The 10,650-nt window shown below is 52.9% G+C and overlaps 1 long non-coding RNA gene across 4 annotated transcripts in view; it reads right to left on the bottom strand.

The window, feature by feature from the left end:
- The window catches only part of LOC137202416 (uncharacterized), a 49,670-nt gene that overhangs the window by 30,985 nt on the left and 8,035 nt on the right, over positions 1-10,650 (bottom strand). The window lies entirely within an intron of this gene.

The raw sequence follows: 10,650 nt of genomic DNA, 5'->3' as shown, positions 1-10,650 counted from the left end.
GATGGACGGATGGACAGATGGCTACTCATTAATACTCTTTTTGTTGCAAATGATAGAAACCCAACTCAAAGTAACTTAAGAAAACAAGGAAGAAAAAACAAAGACTTGGTTATGTTCCTGAATAGTCCAGGGGTAGATCTTCAGGAACAGCTGGATCAAGGAACTTAAGTGATTTCATCAGGATTAAGTCCTTCTTTCCCCATCTCTGAGCACTGCTTTCCTTTGTGCTGGATTCATTATCAGGCAGGCTCTCCCCCCTGATGGCAAGATTCCTCCAGCCACTCAAGGTGTATATTCAGAATATCAGTTAAAAAAAAAAAAAAAGAGCTTCTCTTTCGCAATCACTCCATCAGAAGGCCCCAAATTTAATCCTATTAATTTTCCTATACCAGTAGCTCAGGTTTACTGAGCACCTACTCTGCACCGAGCCCTTGTACATGATTCCATCTATACAACAACCCTATGAAGTGGGGACTATTATTCTCTCCATTGTATAGATGAGGAAACAGGCAAGGGAAGTTACACATTCACCCAAGATCACATTGTGAGTAAGTGGTGGGACCAGGACCCCAACCCCGCAGCCACCTCCAGAGCCTGCATCCCTCCCTGGACCTGTCACGGCCACCTGAAGCATGGGAGCCCTGATTGGCCCATTCTGGAAGGTGCCCATCTAGGGACACAGGCAGGGTCAGTGACACAGAGAGCTCAAGTCTGGAGAAGAGTAGGGGAGAGGGGTCCCCGTGGACATCAGAAGAGGGGAGGGAAGCCGGGTGGGCAAGCATGGTAGCGGCCCTGCAGGATGGCTTCTGCTCTTCCCCACAACAGCCTTGGGGTGGGAACTGGAGCAGTGTTCTCCCCTCCCGTGCCATGTTTCCAGACCCCGTGCCCAGCGGTGTCTCTTGACCCTTCCCCTGGGCCCTGAGGTGTTGCCCTGGGTGGGGCTGTCAGGGAAGGTTCTCACTGAGGATGAGGCCTGGGCAGGCAACCCACCAGCATCCAGGTTGAGAGGCAGGGATGGGCCACCTTCCATGGTAGCAGCCGGACAGAGCCAGCACTCCCAGGCCTGGGAGGGGACTTGGGGCCAGAACCGGGAATTGGGCCAAAGCAGGTGCAAGCCCCGGAGGGCCGCCCTGCTGGGGATCAGCCTGGCACTATGCCTCGGGGGCTGAGAAGGCAGAGGGTGAGCCAGAGGTCAAGTGGTTGGAAGTGGGCCTGCGGGAGCCTGAGCGTGTGAGTACGTGTGAGCAAGAGACGGTGTGTATGAGCTGTTGGGTGTGAGGGCACGTGTGTGCACACGCGCTCGTGACAGCAGTCAGGACCAGGGCCGACCTGGGTTTCCATATGAAGTCTAACGGGGCCCAATTTTGGACACTGAGGACAGGACAGATGAAAAGGGGCCGCCCTACACGTGGCCCATGTGGATTACAGGAGAGGGGCTGGGGAGACGGGGCGTCTCCCACAGAAACCAGTACAGGGCCCCGCGAGAAGGACACGGGTCAGGAACGGTGACAGCTGCCGCTGCCGCTGGTCTGGGGTGGCCTTCAGCGCGTCCCGCCCTACACGCAAACGACAGCCCCACACATCACGATGCAGGCCCGGGGCAGCACGTGGTACAATCACCAAGCGTGTTTGTTTGACCTCATAGGGGACCCGGGACATTGGCTCCAGGGCTCTGTTTGGGAAAGGATTTGCCTAGAGCCTGGGAAGGACAAGGTAGGGGTACCTTGCGGGGGCGGGGGGAGCAGTGGTGCAGTCAGAGGAGGTGTCATGACAAGTAACACCGCGGCCATCCGTTGCCAGGTCCACCTCGTCCCTGGCGGCCACGCCTGACCGTGGGCTTGGTAGGGGCCCTACTCCACGGAGCCACGCGGCCTGGGTCTCACACTTGTGAAGAGCCTCCAATTAGCATTTTTGGCATCTCCTCCCGTGAGGTGATCCTGCCAGTCACTGTTGGTAACTCAGGTTTGGCACTTTTATAAACGGGGCAGTTTACTGTATGACTTGGCTTCAACCAGACTCTGAGAGACGCTGGTGGGAGCTGCCCCGGCCACTGGACCACTGCAGCGGCCTCCTACCCAGTCTGCTGGTCTCATCTCCCGCTCCCCGATCCATTCTCCACCCAGAGCCACCAAGGGCCCTTTCCAAAACAGACCAGGTCACATCATTCTGCTTGAAACTACCCAGTGACTGCCCCTTCTATAGAATAAAATAAACCTATTTTATTTATAATTCTGTAATATATTTATAATAAAGTACTCTATAGATCAGTTTATAAGATAAAAAGCCAAGCCCAGGGGCTTCCCTGGTGGCGCAGTGGTTGAGAGTCCACCTGCCGATGCAGGGGACACGGGTTCCTGCCCCAATCCAGGAAGATCCCACATGCCGCGGAGCGGCTGGGCCCGTGAGCCACGGCCGCTGAGCCTGCACGTCCGGAGCCTGTGCTCCGCAACAGGAGAGGCCACAACAGTGAGAGGCCCGCGTACTGCAAAAGAAAAAAGAAACAAAAAAAAGCCAAGCCCAGCCTTCCCTGCCCCCAGGGACAGCCTGACCTCCCACTCCCCCACCCCATCCTCCATCTTTGCCTTCTCCCTCCAAGCTGGTCCCTCAGCCTGGACCATTCTACCCTCCCTGCCCTCCTCACCCCTCTTTCCCTGGCTCAGCCCTCTTCATCCTCAGGAAAGCCACCTGGACGATGCACCCAGCTGGCGTCAGAAACTCTCCCCATCACAGGTGAAAAGGAGGGGGAGTATGACCAGCTAATACACAGCCATGTGTCCCAGAGATCGTAAGATGCCGAGGGCATGTCTGTGGGGTTCCCTGCTGGATCCCAGGGCCTGGCACACAAAAAGGTGGCATGACGCAGATGTGGCCACAGAGGCCCAACGTGGCCAGTGAGTCACTCGAGGCCACGCAGAAGTGCAGAGCAGAACGGGGACTTGAACTTGTCTCCTGCCTTCCCACCTGCCATCCAAAGGGTGCCTCATCCAAAGGGACCTTCTAACTCAGCAAGGAGGGAGGGGCACAGGGGAAGTCCTGCCTGCCCAGCATCCCCTGCTGTAGGCCGAGTGTCACCCACCTCTGACCACCCAGCATCCATCGCCCCAACACCTCGTCACGCTCTGAGCCCCCTTCCTCGTTTGCTCATCAGCTGAACGTGACTCCTTTTCTTCATTGTTATGCTCAGAGGAGCCTCACTTGTGATCTCTGTCTCCCTTCTGTCTGGGACAGGCCGGGAGCAGGTAGGAGGGAGCTCGGGGCTGGGAGAGGAGCCGGCGAATGGGTTCCTGAGTGCCTTTTTTTTTTTTTTCGCGGTACGCGGGCCTCTCACTGTTGTGGCCTCTCCCATTGCGGAGCACAGGCTCCGGACGCGCAGGCTCAACCACTGTGCCACCAGGGAAGCCCTCCTGAGTGCCTTTTGATAAGAGCGGGAGCAGCCTGCACCTGGGCAGAGAGCTGAATGATGGACTGGATGGCCAAGAGCAGGGAAAGCATGCAGATGGTGGCGGGGTGGGGTGGGGGGAGCAAGGAAGGACCAGAGGTGGAGAAGGATGGATGGGGAAAGTTGGGCTTGGAGGCGCTCTTCTCTTTCAGCCATGGACTTGGAGAATATGACTGTGCCAGGCTCCAGCTTTGGGGCTGGACAGAGCCTCCGTCCACATCTGCCTCTTGCTCCTGTGAGCACTTAATATGCGCCATTTTGTACGTAATATACCACCTCGCAATCTACACAGTGACCCTCGAAGGAAGACAACAGGTGAAAAACACTAGGGTTCAGAGAGGTTAGGTAATTTGTCCAAACCACACTGCTAATAAAAATGAAAACAAAAAATGAAAATTGAAAACACTTATTCATCCATTCACCAAATGATTTTTGAATGATTACTTGTGCCCTGCACAGCTAAGCGCTTCAGAAGCATTACCTTGTTAAGTCATCACAGTAACTGCGAGAACTCTTCCCAAAATGTTCAGTCTCCTGGCCCTGTCTCCTACAGTAAAGATGCTGGAGCCCCAGTGCCCTGGCTGCCACTCTACGGGGATATCAGCCCACTCTACAGGGCTTATATAGGAATCAGGACGTCGTTTGGGAAGGGCTCTCCGTGAAGGGCAGAGTGGGACTCTCTGCCCATTCTGCACCTTTCTCCATTGGAGCAGCCAGCCTGGACACCAAACCGCATCACAACGGGCCCTCACCTGTATTGCCTCTGCTTCTGCTCTTCCTGTACCTTCTCGGGGAAGCAGTAGAAGATGTATCTGCACGTGGGGCTGTATGGGGATCAGCTCTGAGGCTCCCAAGGGCCGAGGGCAGGCTGCCGCATGCGTGGTGGCACCCGAGCCAGATGACCCTCATTATCCCTGTTTTGTAGATGAGGAGATGGAGGAAAGTATCTTGGCGTGGCAGTGAGCATCCTGTCATGAGAGGCATGCAAGTGGAGAGGAGGGAACAGGCTGAAAGAAGTCATGCATCAGCAGGAGAGTTCCCTAGACACAGCGTTCCTTCCAACTCTGAGATGCTGTGATCTAAGCCGACTTATGGGGCATTAAAAATCCTCTTAATCTCCTGCTGGCTGCTTGCTACCTTGTTAAAGCAATCGTCCACTGGCTATCTATTGAGCACAGATGTCAGGAGGGTGGATCCAAAGAGGGTGCCATGTCCTAGAGAAGCAGAGAAGTTTCCAGGTTGCTCTTCTTATTTTCTCCCTCCTGACCTGACCCAGGGTTCAGAACGCCACCTCGGGAAGGTGACATGCCGATGTCGCCAGGTCCACTGCAGATTTCTGCTGTCCCTTTGGTGTGCCCACCACCTCCTGGCCCTGGTGCCGACTCCCACTAACAGCACTGCTGCCAGATACAGCTGTGCCTGATGCCACTCCACAGGGCTCGCCTTGGCCCCTCCCAGAATGCTCACATCCTGGCCCCTCTCTCCCTCGGCGCCAGGCCTTGGTGCAGAAAGGAGGCTGCTGCAACACCAGGAGGGACGAGGTTGAGAAAATTATGGGCCATCCACAAGCACGCTATAGTATGTCCTTTAAACTAGAAATTGTGGATTTTCCATAATAACATGGGGAGAGATCTGTGATGTGAATTTTAATTGCTTACGGGCAATATATTATATTATATTATATTATATTATATTATATTATATTATATTTATTATATTATATTATATTATATTTATTATATTATATTATATTTATTATATTATATTTATTATATTATATTATATTATATTATATTATATTATATTATATTATACAGTAAGTCCCCTATATACAAATGAGTTTCGTTCCAAGAGTGCGTTCGTAAGTGCAATTTGTCCGTAAGTCCGACAAAGTTAGCCTAGGCACCCAGCTAACACAATCGGCTACATAGCACTGCACTGTAATAGGTTTATAATACTTTTCACACAAATAATACATAAAAAACAAACACAAAAAATAAAGAAAACACTTAAAGTCTTACAGTACAGTACCTTGAAAAGGACAGTAGTACCAGCTACATCACCTTGGCTTTTACGTTTGCTTCTGGACTTCCTGGGCTTGAAATAAAGATACTGTATTACTGTACTCTATATAGTACTGTACAGGAAAGTACACAAAAGCACAACCACTTGTGGTCAGATGCGTGCACCTGACAACGTATGCCAGACACATGAACTAACTTACGTGACTGGACATGCGAACGCGCATCTTTGAAAGTTCGAAGCATCTTTGAAAGTTCAGAACTTGAAGGTTCATATATAGGGGACTTACTGTATCATATTATATTATATTATATTATACTATAATTTGCCTACTCATCATTATAGTTGCCTACTTTTCACTAATTCTCACCTCTTTCTTTCTATCACAATCCCATTTGGGGGCAGGACAGCAACGTACCCTGAGAAAAATACCTGACCTGGGGCCACGGTTTTGGTCTATGACATATAAACAGACATCCCTGGGTGAGGCTTGCAGGGAAGCTTCCGGACAAGCAGATCCCCTTAACCTTTTGGCCTTTGCCTTCCTCCTTCACCCTGTCTAGGATGCAGTTTGGTGTCCAAACACAGAGCTGCGTTCTTACGACCATGGAGATTAAAGACGCAGCTGGTGACGGTGCCTTCAGAAAGCTAGGACTCTGGTCCCTCATGGCTCCTTGAAGCCATCGTACCAGCTGGAAGCTGTCAAGCCTGAGAGTGCTTGTGACAGGAAGAAAATAAACCCTTATTGGTTAAGTTGCTGTGGTTAGTACATGCAGCAAATATAACTCAAACCAGTGCAATCATAATTAAAGAAAATTTGTAAAATGTAGTGGGTTGCATGTCCACTTGGAACCACTGAATGTGCCCTTATTTGGCATAAAGGTCTTTGCAGATGTAATTAAGTTAAGGGTCTCGAGATGAGATCATCCTGGATTAGTGTGGGTCCTAAATCCAATGACAGGTGTCATTATAAGAGACAGAAAAGGAGAAGATACACAGGGAAGAGGCAGGCTGACGTGAAGACAGAGGCAGAGGATGGAGACCTCTGCCGTTCCTGGTTGCAGCCAACGATGCCAGCGGCCACCAGAAACTGGAAAAGGCAAGGAAGGATTCTCCCCTAGCCTTTGGAGGGAACGTGGCCCTGCTGACACCTTGATGTCAGACTTCTGGCCTCCAGAACTGAGAGAATAAATCCCTGCCATTTGAAGTCACCAAGTTTGTGGTCATTTGTTATGGCAGCCCCAGGATGCTAATACATACAGAAAAGGAGGTGCCATCGAAAATGGGACACCTAAGCTGGGCACTTGAAGGATAAATAGAAGTTCGTTGGTTAACAAAGAGGAGAAGGGCCTTCCAGAAGGACGGGCGGCAAACTCTAATGAGAATGGCAACAGTAGTGAGCACTTCCTCTGCTGCACGCTTTGCATCTCCTTTCCCTAGTCAGTATTGTTATCCGTTTTTAACAGATTGGGAGACTGAGGCAGAGACAGGTTAGAGGAGTGTGGGTGGGGGCAGTGGTCACAGCAGTTATTGCAGTGCCCTCACCTCTCACCCTGAAGACCCGAGACTCGCTGTCCAAGGGGTTTTGGTTCCTGGCTGTGGACGTCCAGCACCCGCACAGGGCAAGGCGGATGTGTGGAGGGTAACAGCTGTGCAGTTCCGACCAGTGCCGGACGGTGGGGTGGATAAGAACTCGCCAGGTCCCTCAGCCGAGCTGGGGTGACTGCAGGCATGCTCCACACAGCGTCCCTGAGTCCCCGGGGGGCTGAGCTGCCCACAGCGGCAGGTGGCTTAGTGCTGAGCCCTCCTGGTTCCTCTTCCCTCCCTGTCTCATGTCCCCACCCCCGGAGTGGTACTTCTGGGAATCTGTCCTTGGTCAGGGTCTGCTTCTGGGCAAACCCCAAACCAAAACAGTGTTGGAGTTGGGCTTCCCTGGTGGCGCAGTGGTTGAGAATCCACCTGCCAATGCAGGGGACACGGGTTCGAGCCCTGGTCTGGGAAGATCCCACATGCCGCGGAGTAACTAAGCCCGTGCGCCACAACTACTGAGCCTGCGCTCCAGAGCCCACGAGCCACGACTACTGAAGCCCATGAACCACAACTACTGAAGCCCACGCGCTTAGAGCTCGTGCTCTGCAACAAGAGAAGCCCCCGCAATGGGAAGCCTGCGCACCGCAATGAAGAGTAGCCCCCGCTCGCCACAACTAGAGAAAAGCCCGCCCACAGCAATGAAGACCCAACATAGCCAAAACACAAAACAAAACAAAACAAAAACCATCCCTGGTTTATCTGACCCCAGAGCCCCAGCTCAGATCCACTACAGTCCTCTGCCCTATGGGATAGATAAATGATGGGTGTCCCATATTTAGGGACACAAATTAAAAAGTAGCTGGCTACCTGCCACCAAGAGCAGGATGCAGCAGGGAAGCAGCAGCTAAGGGACCAGCGCGGAAGCTGCTCTGACTGCGGAGGCCCTTGAACATTCTAGCATTTTCTGTATTCACTGCGGTCCCCGCAGTGCCAACTTGGATGTGCTCCAGCGAGAAGCCGGCCCCTCTCTTACCACTCCAGCTTCTCCAGGTCCCGGGCCACTTGTCACCCTCTCCTCTAAATCTCACACCTGTTAACTCTTGAGAAATGAGCAGAGGGCAGTCAGTCGGGCAGAGCGCTTCAGAGACTATTCTGGGTTGGCTGTGAGACTTGCAGGGTGAGCCAGGGTCAGATGAGAAACTGCTACGCCGCAGTCTTGCAAAATTCAAAGCTTTTTGCTGGAGCGGAGGGTCAGTTATTGGAAGGCTTCCTGCATAATCATCACAAAAGGCCACCTTGTCAGCGTCGCTGGAGAGATCATCGCGGATGGTCTGCGCAGCAGGCCAGCCCTTTCTTGGCTTTGGGAAAGGTCCTTCAAGAAGGTGAATGACGTAGAGGAAATGAGGGCCAATTCTTCTGCCACCATACACGGCTTCAGTGGGCCTTTATTTCCATCTAAAGGAAATCGCCTTCGTTTTTTGGGTTTCTTGCCAGGGAAGCTTCCTAGGCCCGGGAGAGGGCAGAAGTACATTAAAGTCATTCATTCATTCATTCATTCATAAGAGCAAGTCCTAAAGTAGTGATAACTGCCGGTATTTGTTGGGTGTGTACGCTGTGGCTGCGTCAAGTGGTTTACATTATCCTGTTTAATCCTCACAGCTCTCTGAGGTAGGTCATTGGTCCCATTTTACAGATGATGAAACAGAGGCTCAGACGAGTTCCTGAGCTCTCCCAAGGCCAGTAAGCAGGGGAGCTGGATTGGGAGAGAGAAGGTATGAATTCTAATTCCACTCTCCCTTCTCACTAGCCATGCGGCGTCAGACACGTCTTTGAAATCATTTATTGAAGCCTCTGTTTCCTCCTCTGGAAAATGGACGCACTGACTGTTGAAGTTTGAGACGACAGGGCAGAGCTTTGAGCTTTGAAGCGCCAGCCCTTTGAAGGGCGACTCCACATGACTTGGTATCTATTGTTCATTTCAAATACCCCCAAACTGTTTCTCTCCTCATGAGATCTTAAAAATCTTTCCCAGCAAGCAAGGCGTCAGAACTACGTTTGGGAAAACTGAGGGTCGTCTCACTGAGAGGCGAGACCAGAGCCGTCTTTTTGTTCACATCAGACTCTGAATCCAGATCTGTTGACTTAAAAGTCCATCCCCCTGTCACTCCGGCACCATCAGGCACACAGCCCCTGGGCAGCATAAGGCAAGAGGTTCTGGGTGGCGCGTGTCCTGCCAGCTCCCTCTTCTAAAGCAAGGGATGCCTGTGTCTCCAGGCGATCACGCCTGTTTACAGCGACCAGAGGCTTGGCAGGTGGACGTGGAGGCCACCCCGTAGGGCAACACGCTCACCAGCCCATGTTTAGCCCCGTGGTTCCATGTAGAAAAGGCCCCTCAACGCTGAATTCTGAACGGCTGTCAGGTACTTCCAGTCTGTTCGAAGGCTGCCAGATGGCAACCCACGGATGCCACATTCGGGTGCTGACGACGTGTCCCGTGAACCCTTGGAGCAAGAGCTCAGGAATCGACCTCGGAAGGGAGCCAATCATGGTAAGAGTGACAGCCCTTAACTTTGTCCAGCACTTTACAGTTTGCCAAGCATGTCTGAGGCAACAGGCAGAGTCAGTTTTGAGCCGCACAGGAACGCTTTGAGAGCAAGGGTTGAGGAATCGTGACTCCAGGTCCAGCCACGTCATGTGGGCTGTGGTAGGAGTTAAGCCGTGGCCTGAGCACACTCGCCAGGGAGCGCCTGGAGGGCAGGCTGACAGCCCTGGGGGCCACCGTCTCGCTGCAGGGAGCAGAGCCTCCGCCAGTGCTTTGGAGAAAGACACTGGGGAGGCAGGTGGAGGGCCAGGAGAAGAGGTGTCACCAAGCAAGGCGGAGAGAGGGCCAGGAGGGAGGAGAGGCCTGCCAACCGGCAGAGGAGCCCTATCGCAGACAGCGGCCATGGCTCTTGGCACACGCCGGCCTGGGTTCGAAGCCGGCCCCGCTGTTTCAAGCGTGTGATCCTAGGCACGCTGCTCTACTTCCCTGTGCATCGGTTTTCTCATCCTCACCTCACGTGGTACCATGAGGCCTGAGTGCTTATCGCGGGCCTGGCACATAGTAAGGGCACAGCGTCCCCCATTCCTGCAGCCTTGGCATTGCAGTGGACCACTCGGCCATGAGTGACCTTGGAGGGGAGGTGTGGACAACACAGGACTGAGGGATGGTCTCCTCTGGAGAGCTAGGAACGGCCTGAGCTTGTGTAGGCAGCATGGGGGGAGGCGGGTAGGGCAGAAGTGGGCAGAGGAAATAGAGGGCCCAGGAGAAAGAGGGTATAATTACCAGAGGGGACAGCAGGGGGCCTGAACCCAGGTGGAGGGACTGGCCACCTTCTCTCTCCAGGAGTCCAGAGGTAGATCAGGACATGGGCTGCCAGGTTGGAGGAAGGAGCGGGTACTGGAATTGGGTCTCGAAACCTGCCTAGAATTGAAACAGGCAGTGATGGATGGGAAGGGTACCCCTGAGCACAGCCCACACTCAGTCACAGAGACGGCCATCTCTGAGTGAAGGCAACGTTCTTTATAAACATTTATTGTTTCCTAGAAGGCTTCCTGGGTTTGACTCCTAGCTCTGCTCCTGTGTGACCTCTGGCAAGTTGCTAAACCTCTCTGTGCCT

This window comes from Pseudorca crassidens, chromosome 11 (genome assembly GCF_039906515.1).
Source record: "Pseudorca crassidens isolate mPseCra1 chromosome 11, mPseCra1.hap1, whole genome shotgun sequence".
Taxonomy (NCBI): Eukaryota; Metazoa; Chordata; class Mammalia; order Artiodactyla; family Delphinidae; genus Pseudorca; species Pseudorca crassidens.
The sequence above is the reverse complement of the archived record's forward strand: the minus strand, read 5'-3'. Positions and strand labels throughout refer to the sequence as shown.